At 40.5% G+C, this 16,261-nt stretch overlaps 1 long non-coding RNA gene across 1 annotated transcript in view; it reads left to right on the top strand.

Moving 5' to 3' along the window:
• LOC124169266 overlaps positions 1-16,261 on the top strand; it is a 120,674-nt gene that overhangs the window by 82,522 nt on the left and 21,891 nt on the right. The window lies entirely within an intron of this gene.

Genomic DNA, 16,261 nt, shown 5'->3' with positions numbered 1-16,261 from the left:
GCGTATTATAGGCAATAATAGAATTGAAATAAAACTTTATTTGTGTAAACATATTTGTTTGTATTGTATGTTACTGATTAGCTTATTTACATATACATTAATGGCTCACAGTAACCGGGACCAAATTGGCAAATCTAGGGTTTGTGTCTGGGTTGTTTGGCAATTAAAAATCGTCTTCCTTCCGTTAAATTATTATTTTTTAAATTTCTTTTATTTCATGATTCGTAGCATATTTCTTTATTTTTTTGTGAAATGATGTAATAATAAACGTTTTGAGATGTTATTTTGCTATCTTTGATGAAGAAATTCGAATTTGTGTACCTAAATATTTTGAAATATTGAAATAAATTGTAGTTGAACTTTTCCGCAATTATTTTGGTGCTTACGACGCGTTTCGGCTGACGGAGTCATCACCTGGTACAAGACATCACAGTACATATGAGAACTGAAAGATGTTCTCATGCGTCGTGATATCTTGTGACAGATGATTACTCTGTGAGACGAAAGGCGTCAGACGCATGAAAATAACTGTGGAAAAGTGGAAATGTGCTGTTTACCTTTTATTTAATTATGCCGGAATCCTATTATATCACGCATGAATCGGCTAAATTTTCCTAATTATTGTGAATGTGAAGTGGACGGAGAGGAGGAGGAACGACGAAGTTCCGGATATGGTTGATGAGGAGAGGCAGCTTTTAGATGAGATACAGAGGAGACGGAAGGTACGGGTGGAGGGGTTATTTAGTGGGGAGGGTATGCTGAAAACAGTATTGGAGGGTAGAATGTTAGGTAAACGAGGGAGAGGAAGGAGGAAAATAGGATTTTTAGATAAAATGAAAAGGAGTTGGCCTTAATTTGAATGGAGGAGGGGAATGGGAGGCTCTCAGAATGGTTCTTAAAGACTCCATGGAAACCTACCTTAATCGGTAGAATACTACAATGCTAATAATAGGGTAGTTTCCTTCATCAAAGAAAACAAAAGGCATTGATGGCGATTCGTTACCCACCATTAGTGTATTCATAATACACAAATTATTTGGTTTTTGAAATACCGGTTTAGACGTATGGCAAGGGTCAAATTCTATCCTCATTTGAAAAAGGCCAGATTGGCGCCCATGCGATTCCACTCCACGTGACGTCACAGGGACCTAGTTTCTACACGAGAGGATAGGAGTTATGCATCGTCAGAGGCTACCAATGCATGCATGAGGCACAGAGCTCAGGGAAACATGTCTTAATAATCACCTATTAAAACTGGCTAAGGTCGGAAAGTTTTCTTCGCTTGATAAGGTATTAATAAACCTTTTTTAAGCCATGCGCTACCAGACAGGAAGGTACTCAGCTACCCGTTAGCATCCTGCGTCCTATCAGCGGTCAGAGCCTCGATCAAGGTCACCTACCAGGTGGGAGGGGGAACCAGAAATGCGTCGCACGGACTTTTTCCCTTCATTCCTACTTACGCGTCGCGTTTTCGCGCGCTTGAAATTTTTCACTTTTCATTTGATCGCGAAAAATAGATAACGTCATTTAAAAATCTAAAAACGTGAAATACGTACTCCGGGAGTAATAATCTTTCGATTTAGGCAATAAAAAAATAATAGGAAACCACCCTATTATAATAATTGTGTACATCTTTGTTTAAAAATAGTATCGGAGAGAAATCTTAGGTTACCAGTGATCTTTGTTCGGCTCGGATGATTCGTGAAACGCTCTTCAAAGTCTTATCGACGTCCACGGGACGTAATTGAAGGCGCCCTTGATGTGTTTATATGTGTACGAGGCGCGAGCGGGGCATCAACCCTTTCAGTACGCTCTGTGCACATCTGCGTCTAATACACCTTCTTCCTCCTCCTCCTCTCTCTCCGAGGCAGTTAGTTCCTTTCCCCTGCCAACCATATCATCCCTCACTCAGCCATTCTCGTTTTCCTGCTCACAGCCATCAATTTCCCCCACCTCCCCTTGATTCCCCTCATCTCCCCTTCCCCCTAGCGCCTCCCCTGCTTTTCTTCCCATGCCTTCCTTCCCACCTCCTACAGAGATGAGTCGTCCCGGGAGGATGAGTCGTTCTCAAAGAGCTCCTTGATGGGATTCTGTAACTTTTACTCCAAAATTGCTGTTAAAAATACGTAAATCACTATAAGTTATGTTGCTAAATTGTTTGTGTAGTTAAATAAACTTATTATTAATCTAAGTTGTAACGTCAGACGATTTTTTTCCGAAAACATCTTTATTTTCTTCAAATTACAGTTTTTTTTGCCTCATTCCTTCAAGTAACTTTCCCTCTCCCTTATACGTAATAAACCCTTTTACCTTTTTATCAACAACTCCCTGACAACATTAAATAACATTGTTAAAATGTCTAACGTTACAACACATATTCTATTATCTTTTATGAATTATTGTTTTATAATCATAATTAATTCTTAGTAATATAGAGTCAATTAATATAGATATTGCTTTATATAACCCATGAAATCAGAATGAAATTACGAATTTGTCGGAAGTTTTCTGTCTCAATTTCAATCCGTTTTTTACGGCATGCTAATAAATTTACGACTCCGGAAAACTTGAATAGGACTATGATTTCCATCATAGTTAGTAAAAAATCTTATTCATTTCTGTGGCATTTGATTTTTTTCTTGAGGCACGAATCCACTTGGGAGATAAAAAGGTGCGAGTTCGGCTGCGTCTATGAATTCAATCAAAGATATTCAATGTATGTAATTACACTGAATCCGCCTTCGCTTCGTGGAAGAATCTTATTTCCACCCTATGGAATTTGTTCTTTTTCTCTTCTGTTATTGAAATATTCAACTCGTTCCGATACAATTCGTCTAAAATATTTATTTACAACCACAATTAGGTGGAGAAAATTTAAATTTGTGTTTGTGTGTTTTTTTATCGGCAGTGGTCGTATTAATCCCCAAGCCCAAAGGGATGCAAATTACATCCTGAGCGTTTTTGATTACTCAACCCTCAGTCATCACTTCGCTCTTTTTTTCACCGGGAATATAATAGACCCGGTGTGACCAGTCACTCACCAACAGTATCATTCGGCTGAGCGCGATATTTGTACATGAAGGGGCAACGTAGCGGCGAAACTAGTCGCACAGATAACAGTTCTGTCAAATTACTAATTCAAAACAATAATTTTAACCGAATTGTTCCGTGAGACCAAAATTTCCCATGCGCAACGGAAATGAAGACATCTGGGAAATGAACGAAAGAACGAGTCCTTGAACTCGTTCCTTTTTGACAAACGAGACCGAAAGGAACGATTCAGATGTATGAACTAAACATCCCAAGCCTTTCAGTTTCACCTCCTCTTCCCAGCTGCCGTTTTGAATATAAAATCGTTTAATTTCCCTAAATAGTGAATGATCATCTGTTTATTTCCAAAAAAATATCGTTGCTTCCATTTGTTTCAATAACTACTACACACCTGAGTAATAGTGGACATTAAGAAGTTAATTTGGTTTGGATCAGTTTATTTACGTTTTGTTGTTCGTTAAGTATCGACTGGATGGTGTTTTTTTTTATAAATTATTAATGAGAAAATAGGCTGTGCATAAGTTTGTGTGTTATTCTAATATTCATTAGCTAGATAGTGTGTCTTCCAAAATTTATTACGCACAGTGGAAGTGGAGGTGTACTTCCAGGTAAGGCAGAAAAGATCTATCAAGAGAGAAAATTTTACGCACGGATAGGTATGAGAATTCGTTTTTCCCCCGAAAAGGACTAAATAAAGAATAAAATAAAGTTTAATTAATGTCGGGCGAAGTTTCGTTATAATTCATTATTTGTATTTTTAAACGGCTGATGTCGTACCTCCCCCGCCACACGGCTATTTAGTCGGCTTGCAGGGTAGTATGTATGTAGATGTAAATCTATAAAAGGAGCGAAAGAACGAAGCATTGAACTTGATGAGCGAGACCGAAAAGAACGAGTCCCGAAAAAGAACGGATCGTACACCTATCCCACCTCCTATTCAACTCGTCCCCCGTTCCTCTTTCCCCCGCCTCTTCCATTTCCTCCCCTCCCCTTCCTTCCCGGCATTCTTTACGCCCCGCAGCCATCCGGACAGGCCGAGTCAATCTATTGCCGCTCACGTGCTGGCAAGATCTCCACCCCCTTCTCCCCACGCTTTTTTGGTTATAAAAGATTTCGTCCGAGTCTTTTTATTGCCTGCGTTTCCTTTTCTTTTGCCCCCATCGTTCGTGAGTCGCCTCTTTTCCACTTAAAAAGGCATGCTAAGTACTCGGCGTCTACCCTCCCAGCGGACGAGCCACTTCTCCCCACACCACTACCACCAACCTCCGCCGGGCCCTCCCACGAGCGTCTTCGGCCTTATAAAACCGCTCATTCTTTTTATCGGGTTCCTCTAATTAGGTGTTGCCGCAACACCTGTTCTTTTCTCCTCCTTTCGCGAACCTACCCTTCCACTCACCACGGCAATACACTACTCACATATTATACTTCCTCTTTCGCCCCACTTGTGTCGCTGGCGTGGACGCAGAACTTTATCGTGGGGTCGGGGGAGTGTCGTTCGAAAAATTTTACGACTCGGAAATTCCTGTTCTGCGGTCGCAGTGCGCGTTTTAGCAATGGGAGGCGTCGAAATTCGGCCTAAGATAGTGATTTGAGTTCATAATTGGCCGATTTATGACTTATCCCTCGTATGAGGTCCCCTGGTTTGCCTTTTGAGTTTCTATCTGCATGGGTAAATAATAATTTACAGCCTCCAAAGGATAAAATAAAGGTTTGAGGTCAAGTTTACGTCCCATAACTAGTGCAAATTTTTTTAACACCTTCGGTAACCGGTAGATAAATATGACTACATCCTGAACGGGAATTAATATTTTTGAGTTGAGACTGTCAACTTATTCGTCTAAATGGCAAATAGGTACGTGTTTTTTTTCAGAATTTCCATAATACGAGAGCTCCTTATTCTTGATAAATATGATGCAAAAAACCTTATTATTAAATTTAGTTGTAATTTCTTGTAAGCGATCTCTATTAGTTGAGGGAAAGAATGCCTGTTTTTAGGAAGCAGGCATTGCTGTGTAGTGGGTTGATAATATGTGTAGAAAAATGTATTTTGAAGCAATTGCTCTGCTTCAGTCGCATTAAAAAGAATCGATCTCAACTCCATTTTGATTATAAGCTCAGCGGGAACTATATTTTCAACTCAATTACACGACCCTTTGAAAGCGCGAATAGAATTTGTTGGAAATGGCGATAATTTTTATCCTTAAGTAAAATGAAATTGAAAGTCTCCGAACACTTTTAATGCGCATGAATACCTCGGCTACCAGAAAATTGACGTGGTTTCATTAGATGATGACAGGGATCCTGTATTTTCTTGACGCTGAAATTAATACAAGAATTCCTTCCTCGCGGGCTTTCCCGGCGTATTGTATCATGAAAGGTTATTCGGGATTTCCATCAGGTCACGTTCTCCGTCACAGCTGACGTTTCGATGAGCGAGTCGTCCATTGTCATCAGGGCATGGTGAGATGGATGAATCGTTCATCAAAACGTCGGCCGTGAAGAAGAACCATAGAACAATCATAATGGAAGAACCTTACCCGATGGAAATCCCGAATAACCTTCAACAATTCCTAGCTCCTTTTTGAATCCATCATCCCCAATTTCATGCTCACAATCCAAACCGCGCAGGGTGACGGTGTAGCTGCGTTCCACCCCGTTGCTTGGGTTTTCTAGTAAAAGAGGGGGGCTTGGAGAGGTAAGGTCTGTGGGTGGGAAAACTTGAAGGGGACTAATTAGGGGAGCGTGGTGCCCCCCACTGGGTGGAATGGGCACTAGGCTAGCCCGCGGCAGGATGTTGCCAATTCGTAAATCGAAAGTCGCTGCCGGCCGCTCGCTCTCCTATATCCCATTCCTTTTCCGCCCGCTGGCAAGTTGGAGGGTTCCGCGGTCTTCTGGGAGCTGAAAAATTTCTTTGGCAGTTTAGACACACTTGGCGGCGGTGTGGGTAGGTTATTTGGTGTTCTCTGGCGTTGAAAAATAAGTGAAAGAAAGTATTTTGGAAGGGGAATGCTCGTGTTTGTTTAATCTGCCCTACTCCTGGGCGTGAGAAATCCTTCCCACGAGTCTTTTCGAGTCTATAATGGTTGTGGAAGCGTCACGAGACCAAGATCCAATTCGGGTTTCGTTTGGTGCTCAGAGTGTGTTTTTTTATTCATGCTTCACGGAATTGATGGTGTCCATAAAATGTCCAGCCACGTACTACATGTTAGTATCGCGCGCTACGATCATTGGTGCATGAGGTAGCTCCTCCACCCTTGAGGTCAGCTACCTGAAGCTCGCGAATAAATTTGATTTGGCCCGCACAGCTCATAATTTGAGTGTTTTATAGTTAGAAAGTGGCTATTGGGAAATTGGATTAACATTGAAAACCAAGCTATTCTTTCGGACAGAATCGATACGTCTAGTCTAGCTTTCTTGACTCTTGTAGTATAAAAAAACACGATGTCCGGCGAGGTCAGAATCTACTGATGTGGTCAAAGCGGCATCTTGGCTTGCATTGAATATATATAAATAAAGTCTTTAAATTATGAACGTAAAATAATACATAAATTTATTATTATTTAAAAGTATTGAAGTAATTTTGGGTGTTTTAAAATGCTTATGCATCGCTGTAATTGCTTAAGATGTAACTTGGAATTTTGTAAAAATTTCCTGGAAAACCTGTAATTATGCATAAATTTTTCTTCCAAGAGTTGCTGGACACAGCTGCTTTTCCCTCATGGGGCAAATGGACTCTGCCGTTGGTCACCAAATACCTGCCTACCTCCTTTTATGCAAAGCAAACAGCGAAGTAATGAATTGTGTGGGCAACTCTATCGGTGAACGCTAACTGTGGATAATGATTGATTCCCAGTGCATAAATGATAACATCCGGTGCTCCGTAAGAAGGCGTGATTGCCCCTCTGCTATTCCTGATTTATCTTAGATCTTCGCTTTAAAAGGATCACATGCGAAAATTGGCTGTATTTTATGGCTCAATCATTTACCAGTTTATACCACCAAGGCTTCTCATTGCATTGGGGGTGTTTTTCACTCGTCCGACGGATTGATTTCCTTGAGTATGCGATCAAATTATCCTGATAAAGAGGTGAGCTTTACATACTAGGCAACTCTGGAATTGATTATCATCTTATTGCCTCCGTCGTGACTACTTCCCACGCGAGGTGTAGCCAATTCAGTGCCTTTAAATATATGTACGTCTGAGGTTGAGTAGGAACTGTAGCTTGCTCATTATGAACGCAGTGTTCGGGCCGAGGTAATTTCAACATCTGTTCGATCATTTTAGTTTGTGAAAGAGAAACTAGCTCCAACAGCCGTTATATGACACATGCGTACGGCATTGTAATTGATGGTTTAGTTGAGGGTGCTTCCATATTTCTAGCTTTCTGGCTGTGCAACACATGTCTTAAGTCGTAAACGATGTCATGGGGAATGAAATTAGTTGGTACATTTACCTTATGCTGGCCATTCCTCTTTTTCACACGACTATTGTCCAACTTTATACTTACCCTATGCAATTAGCGTAAAATTAAAGAAGATTAATGGGTAACGAAATTAGCGTTCAATGCAATGTCCTAGGTTGGTGGTTACGGTCAGGTAAAGTTTTAAGAATATTCAGCTCCGGAGAGAATGAATTCCACGGTATGAGGTGATATTTTTTTTTTTTTTTTTTAATTCTCAAACCACCGGATACAGCTCTTGTTGGCCATTTTACACCGGGGTGTTCAACAAATGTAACAAGTAAACGTACACAAACGACCATGCCCTGGACCAGGGAAAACCTACCCAGGCGGGACTCGGACCCGCGACCTCTTGTTTGGCAGGCGAGAACGTTACCCCGCCGCCACCGAGGCCGGCAATGCTATGGAAAATCTTCATTCGAAATAATAGAACTTTATCGCATATGTCCGCAATAATTAATTTATCTATTTCACTGGTATAATTACCATACCAGTATATTAATCTAAATCAGCTATTATTATTGCTCACATTTAGAAGAATCATAGGAGAATATAGCATAATTAAAGTGGTATCAACTCTGGTATTTTTGGTGAATTCTTCTATTCTTTTGATATTTTCTGGTAAACCGTTTTAAATCTCATATTTTGTATTTCGATCTTCATGTCTGCGCATAATTATTTTCTTCATGGCTAATCTGTGATCTGTAGTAGAGCTCGCTCGAATTAATATGCCTCTTTTGGAAGTTTATAGCTGCGTGCTGATCTAGAAACAATTTGACCGAGTGTTTTTTTTGTACCAAATCCATAGTGGTGTTTATCAGATCGGTGGACTACTTTAGTACTTGTTGTGATTTAAGTCACGATTTCGTTGAGAAACCATACTCTCGGCTTATAGCGTGTTATTGGGTACACTTGTCACGCCTTTTCCAGCGACATTCGCTTTGTCGTCTTCATCCTGCATGACATTTAATCCGCGGTAGAAAAAAAAATAGTCGCTGAAGCAAGTATTCAATCCTTCTAGCCGTGTATAGAGAGTTGTATCAACCGCGATTTCACGTTTCACTCGAGACTAGCATTCCTTGTTGGTCGTAACTTTCCTGTTTTTACCGCCTTTTCCACATTTTCGTCTCGCATAACTCTTTGAGGGGTTTCACTTGAAACCTACGTGAGCGATTTCTGTCGGTTTCGCGTGACCGCAGCAAGGAGTGGAAACTTCCTCTGGAAATAATTTTATCGCCTTTGCTCAAGGGCAGTTACCGGTTAAAAGAAAAAACTTGACGGAAATATGTATTTCGATCCGATAGCGCTACCGTAATAGCTCCTTTTTCTTAAGCGATACGCGCAGCTGCTCGTCTTTCCAAAGTACATGTGCCCGTAATTATTTCGCTCAAGCACCTAAAATGGTTTCTTCCGTGTTCCGATTGTCTGAAGTGACAAGGAAAGCCTTGTTTTCGTTTCTTGTGCTGTTTTCGTTTCTTTTAAGTGTTTGATAATCACTTTATAAATATAGAATTTTGAAAGCATTTTTACCTGCTTTGGCATTTGAGCTCTACGCCACTGGAGCAGATAAGCTGACATGTATTCGGATGTAATAGTTGCCGAAGCTAGTTAATTGAAATTAAAATAACGGAAGTCATGTCTCTGTAGTTCAGCTGGTCTTGAAGCTTTTTTTTCTTTTCATACCTCAAAATTGTATTTAAAATCGTATGTATGATATATAGCTCCCTCTCTCTCAGCTGTTTTATACGGGCCATGTAATTGTACATTATAGTACTGCTTTTTCCCTCAATCTAGTGTGCACTTGCTCAAATTCATGAACGAAAATAGAAAGGCAGATAAGCCGACGTGTAATGGGATGTAATAACCGCTGAAGCAAGTTAATTGCAGTTAAAATAACGGAAGTCAGGTCTCCTGAGTTAAGCTGGTCTTGAGCCTTTTTTTTTCTTTTCACAGCTCAATACCTATTCTATTTAAACTTGTATGTGTAATCCATATCTTTCTCTCTATAAGCTGTTTAACTCGGGGCATGTAATAGCCCAATTCTGAGTTTAATTTTTTTTCTCAATCTGGCATGCACTTGCGCAAATTCATGAAATAAATAGAGCGGGGGCTATTTTTTCATTTCTCGCTCATGCATTCTCGCATGCGTTCCAGCAATCCACCGCTTTATACGACGCAATTTGAAATGCGCTCTCGCAGGTATGTCAGATTGTGCTAGTGCCACATTTAGAACGGGCCTAAAGAGACATTTTTCTTGAGAGAAACCTTTGTGATGTTCTTTTCTGCCATTTTCACCCGTTCTTGCCAATATTTATAAGGTGTCCTGACTTCATCATTATTTAGTTAATATTTATAACTTCGTTATTTTATAGTTTATCAAGTTTATAGTAATATATAATTTTATAAATAGTTTTTTCTAATTATTGCTATGCGAAGGGTTTTGTTTCTATAAATAAACGTTCATTCTGGCACGGAAGACAATACAGCTGACATCGCTGTCAGATTTGTATTTCAAGTTGATAGCTCTTATTCCGGGATTATATTTATAAGTAGGTTCTAAGAACCCTTATTTACTCCAGCGTGATATTAATATCTACTTGTGAAATTATGGGTCTATGAATATTATAGAGGAAAGGACTTGCAATTTATATTTGATGACAATTGCTCATGACTTAATTGTTATAAGTAAAGAGTCTTCAGTTTTAATCTGGTATACCTTGCATGACTGACAATGAGTCAGGCGAATGTCATTCATACTAAATTGAGTTTTATTTCTCTTGACTTTAATTTTTAATGTTGATTAGTGTCTTGGAGTCGATGTATGTAGTATGATTTGTTAATTTTGAATACAATAATAAATTGAATGAGCATAATATTCAATGCAGAAAACTTGATGAAGGAATAAAAAATAATCAGACCAAGTTTCAGGAAGACGGCCATCGCAAACCCTACGCTACATTCCTTGGGTGCATAAACCTTTCGTAACTCGGGGTAAATAAAGTGGGATATAAAGTCTCGAGTTGGTCAAAAACTTTGCATTTCATTCTTAAAGACCTACTTACAGTCCAAGACACTAATAAAAGTGCTCATACTAAAGTTTGCAATTTTGAATGAGAATTTGTGATGGTAAATTTACCAGGCCGAGTTGTGTTGTGTGTTATGATAAATTTATTCCTGCTTTATTGTTAACGCCTGCCACCTTTCCGTCGGTGAACTCCGTGAGGTGTTGGGAGTTTCATTAGTTTATGGCTCAGGCGGGCAGGCTCCCGTTAGTCCCGAAGCTTGCGAACGGGCATTTAGGGGCTCGAGTGTGCAGGAAGATAAGGTTATAATCCGCGTCAGCGGAGTTGTGAAATTACTCAGGGGCATAATTCTTACCTGCGACCCTCTGCGTTTCGGGCGAGGGACCGTTTTGGACTATTTCAAGCCCCTTGCGTCATTAGCGATTCATATCGTCAGTTGGGGATCGTGGTAATCCTCATTTCCAACCGTCACGGCTTGGATCCGGAATGTTCTTCCCTAAGGCCAGGGATTGCGATATTAGTGAATATTTCGCCTCATTCTCGGGATGTGACATGTTGCATAAGGAATCAGTGTCAATGGTAATTGGTTTACGTTTATACGGATATGCCAACATCGCACCAGATCTACATCTACACAATACTCAACGAGCTACCTCTGGGATGTTTGCCACGGGGTGATTAATCACGTGCACGCAACGTGAAATAAGTAACGTACCACATGGTCTAAAAAAATATGTTAATATGTAACACGTACACAATCATGGTTGTGGTGTGTGCCCCTACCAAGTAGGTATCGCTCCGTGCATAAATATTGTGCCTTTATATTATCCAGGATGTTTTCAATAAGAATACTATGGCCAACGTTCTATTAAGGATATAACTTGGATGTTGGAGGTTTATCACCGTTTCCATTCATTATCTGTTACACTTTATTTCTTCAGCAGGGAAAGGAATGCCTATATAATGCATAGTATTATTGCACTGTGTGCTGTTAGCCTCTAGCCTGAATCTAACCATGGCGGAAGCGAAAAAAAACAGTCGATTAAAGAACCGTTTGCTCGCGATTTCACCCTTTCTAGGCTTAGATTGCTTGAACAATTGAGAATGGATATCTTTAAGAGCGACACGGAGAACATAATATTAGAGCCCCACTATATTTCCAAGTCCAGCAGAAGCGATAAATTAAGAGAGATATTTTGCTCAATTTTATAAGAAAAGAAATATCCTATAAAACATTATAACAAAATTCTAACATGGGCAAAATATAAACAATGATTAGTCACACTTTTTAAGTATAGGTTTAGTTTTTAGAACCGTTACAATATTCTTGACAATGCAATTCGATATTAGCCGCATTTTTGTGTCGCTTGCGATAATAATATCCCACTTTATTTACCGCGATTTACGAAAGATTTATGCACCAAGGAATGTAGCGTAGTGTTTGCGATGGCCGTCTTCCTTTAAAGTTTCAATGCCACTTAGTCAAATACAAAGGGTAACTTAGTATATGTGCCTGAATTTTACACAGAGTCCATACTACTTGGCTGAACATGCCTACGAACACTTGTCTTGCGTTGTGTAGGTTTCAACAAAATTCTTGGCTCTTTCCAACGTTGTTGTGTTGCTTTCTCGAGTAAAGACGTATTTCATTGCCTAGTGGACGTCGCAATTAGTTCTGCGAGGTGATGTTTCCTTAGTTCCAGGGTAATGAATGAGTAAAGGGCGCATTGCCATATTGCGTTGCGTGTGATTGCAATTTTCGTCGTTTTTTCTGAAGGTATTACGGTTTGCTGACTTCCCCGGTCTGAGATGAGATACGATTTTGTTGCGCGTGCCTAATTAGACCTAATTCTAATAGGTACTTTAGGTGTCTTGTTGTTCAAAGTAATCATTTTCGGGAATCCGTCGTATTTTTTGTTTCCGCAATCATTGCAGCTGCTTCGCGTATACAACTGGTCTGACATTGGTCCGATTTTACGAGTAAAGATTTATCAGGTGTTCTGGAGTTTCTGTGATATTTTCTCGGATTAAATGTGGTTTTCATGTTAAGTTTGGTGACGTCGAGTGATATTCTTTGATAATTTTGGGTTGATAATCCTGAATTAGGCCACAAACGATTTAATTAAATTTAAGTAACTAATTCTATGTGTACTATGAATTCATAGCTCGGCATTTTCTTCATAATTATGTGCTTATTGTGCTATGCCGGCTTCGACGTAATCCCCGGCGTATCACCATGTAGCTGCTATTCTACCCCGTGGCAGTGGCCTCTAGAGGTAGTAGCCTAATCTAAAATTAAAGGAAATCATTTTCGTTTTTTTGATATGAGTGCAGGAAAATGAGGGCATAAGTGTGAATGGTCACGAAGTAATTTACTTATTGGGTTTGGCGTCAAAATTTCTCAAATTTGAATCGTACACCAATTGCATTTATCATAAAGTGCGCCGGTATCTGTGAAAAAATACTAAGTATTTTGTATGATATCGGGCACGATATGGTGGAAGTTCTTAATATTATTAAAATAAGACATTGCAATATTTCAACTGAGTTTTATTATGACACTACGCGTTTTGTCGTTACGAACAATGTTGTTTGTAACGTAGTGTCATAATACAACTCAGTGGAAATATTGCAATGTCATATTTTAATAATACTAAGTAATGTGCGAAAATTCCGCTGAGAAAAAATCGTTCGCCTTGACCGGGATACGAACCCTTCGGGTCGATTGCTTTAGCCAGTTAAGCTACCGAGGTATCATTCCTCTTCCGGGAAATTTGTGGATTATCCCAGTCGAGGAGAATGGATTTTTTCTCTGTGGATTTTTCGCACAATTTGTGCTTTGAGGGTGACTCCGTAAATCTATCACCATGGCCAGACCCGATATACTTAAATGAAACAACATATTGATTTCAAATCTGATGCTTTCCCGGCGAATATATTCAAAAAAGGCTATTCGGGCTTCCAGCCGGGTGGTCCCCCTTCATTCTGCCGACGTTTCGGAACCCGACTCGTGTTCCGAAACGTCGGCAGAATGGTGGGAGAACACCCGGCTGGAAGCCCGAGTAGCCTTTTTTGAACATATTGATTTGTTTTGTCTCACATTGCCTCTCCAAGCGATCAATTGTTCCTAGTACCGTCCCTGACTACGACGACAGATGCATGTGATCTGCGTCGTGGGGTCGACCTCCCCTACCCTGCCAGGTACAGCGCCGTGGCCTTCTCATGGCTATCCTCTGTCTGCGACTTCTTTATTTTCTCCTCGCCTCCGTGCGCGTTGTTCTGCTCTCAGTCAGTCGTTCTGGCCTCTTTCCCTCCGCGCGGGAGTAAGTGCAAAAACCGATCCTTTAAGCCGCGAGAAATCTGGGGTCGAATCTCTCCCCGGCCCTGTGAGGGGAAAAATAGCGAGTGGGAGATGATGCGAGAAGTACCGGCTGGGGGCCGCTGTGAGTTGGGTGGGAGGAGAGACTGCGAAAGAGATATATAATGCTCACAGTATTCCAAGCTGCGTTCTGGAGGCAAACCACTCCTCGCCCACTGGATGTGGTGGCAAGAAGAGTTGGTTCTCGGACGAGAGCGGTCGTTTGGGAAATAAATTGATACCCCGTTTTCACTATGCTCTTCTTACGCTGGATACTACTACTGTGGTTGCTTATCGTTGCGGAAAAGGAGGCAGAGTATAGGGAAGCATAGCATGGAAGTCTACGACTAGAATGGTACCAAGGTATGTACCAAGTTTCAACGTTTCCAGTACGTTACGCGAGTTAGGATGGGGATTTTTACAGGAGCGTAGAGCGAAGTATAAGCTAAATTTACTTACAATTATTAAATTCGGAGAAAATATTTTCTCTGACGATGTGAGAAATATGCTACGTTTACCGTCGTGCTGTGATAGAAATGATCACGAGAAGAAACTAAAAAAATAGACTGCAAAGCAGATTTAAAATTTAATTCTTCCCCCTTACTATTAAAGATAGCAACGGTGTCTGGATTAAAAGAATTATAGGCGTCACTCGCTAGGGCGACTCGCTGCAAGTTTTGTTTTTCTTCCATAGCCCTAACCTTGGGTGGATTTGCTATAGGGATTACTAACCATTGGCAAATTTTTCTTTACATGAATATGAACGTATATTCGGTTAATATGGTTGATATTTCTATGACCGTGCAGTGTGCATGTGCAGCCCTCTTGCATGCTGCATGTTAGCGATTGGTCACTCCCTGGCAAACATCCCAGAGGTGGCTCGCAGTGTATTATGTAGATGTAGATAGATGTAGAAGGTATTTAAGCACGCTCTCAGAAGCCCCAGTAATCAAGTTAACTTCTCGACGAAGGACTACGATCTCTTATGGAAATTTACGAATCAGATCTAAAGTAATAGACCGTTTTTTTAGCAATCTTCGCGTTCTAGCAGTAGACTTGATACCTTCTACTTCTAGTAGACTGTATGATGGGCACTATTGGAAATTCGATGATCACTTTTTCAATCTCGGTAAATTTTTGGCTATGTGAAACATGGCTCTGTTACTACAAATACGAAGTCTTACAAGAACATCTTCTAAGATGGATGAAAAACAAGTAGATTTGCTGTCACTTGGCAGGCGTATGAGGTTGGGTCTGAAGCCCATTTTGAATAGAAGGCCTTTCGGACATCCTGTTTTGAATATAATGGATGAGCCTGGTATGTATATGAGCTTGGGCGTTCATGATGTGAATGTTTTAGGGGGAATTGGCAAGGTTCGTTGGACGCAGAGGAAATCGAACTACGAGGTTATCGCAGAGGTATGATTGGCGGTTAGATGAAACTTACGGAAGAGATTATGGTAAAGCACTGTAAGTGTTTGGGGCGATTATGAAGGGGTTGCTGAAGTCCGTAACGGAGGCAGGGATGTACATCTTCATAATACCTTGCGAGTCACCACTAGGATGTTTGGTAGGGGGTGACCAAACACCAGCATGCAACTGCATCCCCTCTTTCTTTATTAATAGAGTAAATCATATTAGCAAAAACAATACGTGCGCATTTAAGCTGGTGGTGTGAGCTCCAACCAAGCGTACGTCGCTCCATGGTACTCGATTTCACACCACAATTAAAATCGCATCGAATTCGTTGCCTTGAGCGTGACTTCATGGAATCGACTCAACATAATGCAGTGTAAAAAAATTATAATTCCACATAAATTTAAAACTGTACGGGCTAGCAGACCTAGGCCGACCTAGACCTACGAACGACGTAGTACGTCATTGTCTGGTGATTACAAACTGCCACGTCGAAACCAGGGTCATACAGTACTAAATTTATGTGGAATTACAATTTTTTTACATTTCACTATCTCGAGTGGAAAGCCAATAGCAAAATATTCGTGAATATTCATGCAAAGACAAAATTTGGCGACGGCTATTAATTCGTGTAGTGTATCTGCGCAAGGTTAGGAAGATAGAAAAAGATTAGCATACAATTAGTTGTCCTAGCGAGTTACGCCATTCATTTTATTAATCACAATACTGTTGATATTCCTTATAGTACGAGGAAAGAAGTACATATCTCTCTTTTGCAGTCTATTTCCTTTTTATCTTCTTCTCAAAAGGATGGCCGTGGTATGTACTAGCTCGGGCGTTCAAGATGCTAATGTTTTAGACAAGGGTCGTAGGACGGAGAGGAAATCGAACAACGAGTTGCTCGGCTAGCATGGTTGGCAAAGAGACTTACGGAAGAGATTATGGCGAGGCAC

Source organism: Ischnura elegans, chromosome 12 (assembly GCF_921293095.1).
Source record: "Ischnura elegans chromosome 12, ioIscEleg1.1, whole genome shotgun sequence".
Taxonomy (NCBI): domain Eukaryota; kingdom Metazoa; phylum Arthropoda; class Insecta; order Odonata; family Coenagrionidae; genus Ischnura; species Ischnura elegans.
This window is presented reverse-complemented; position numbering and strand designations above follow the sequence as displayed.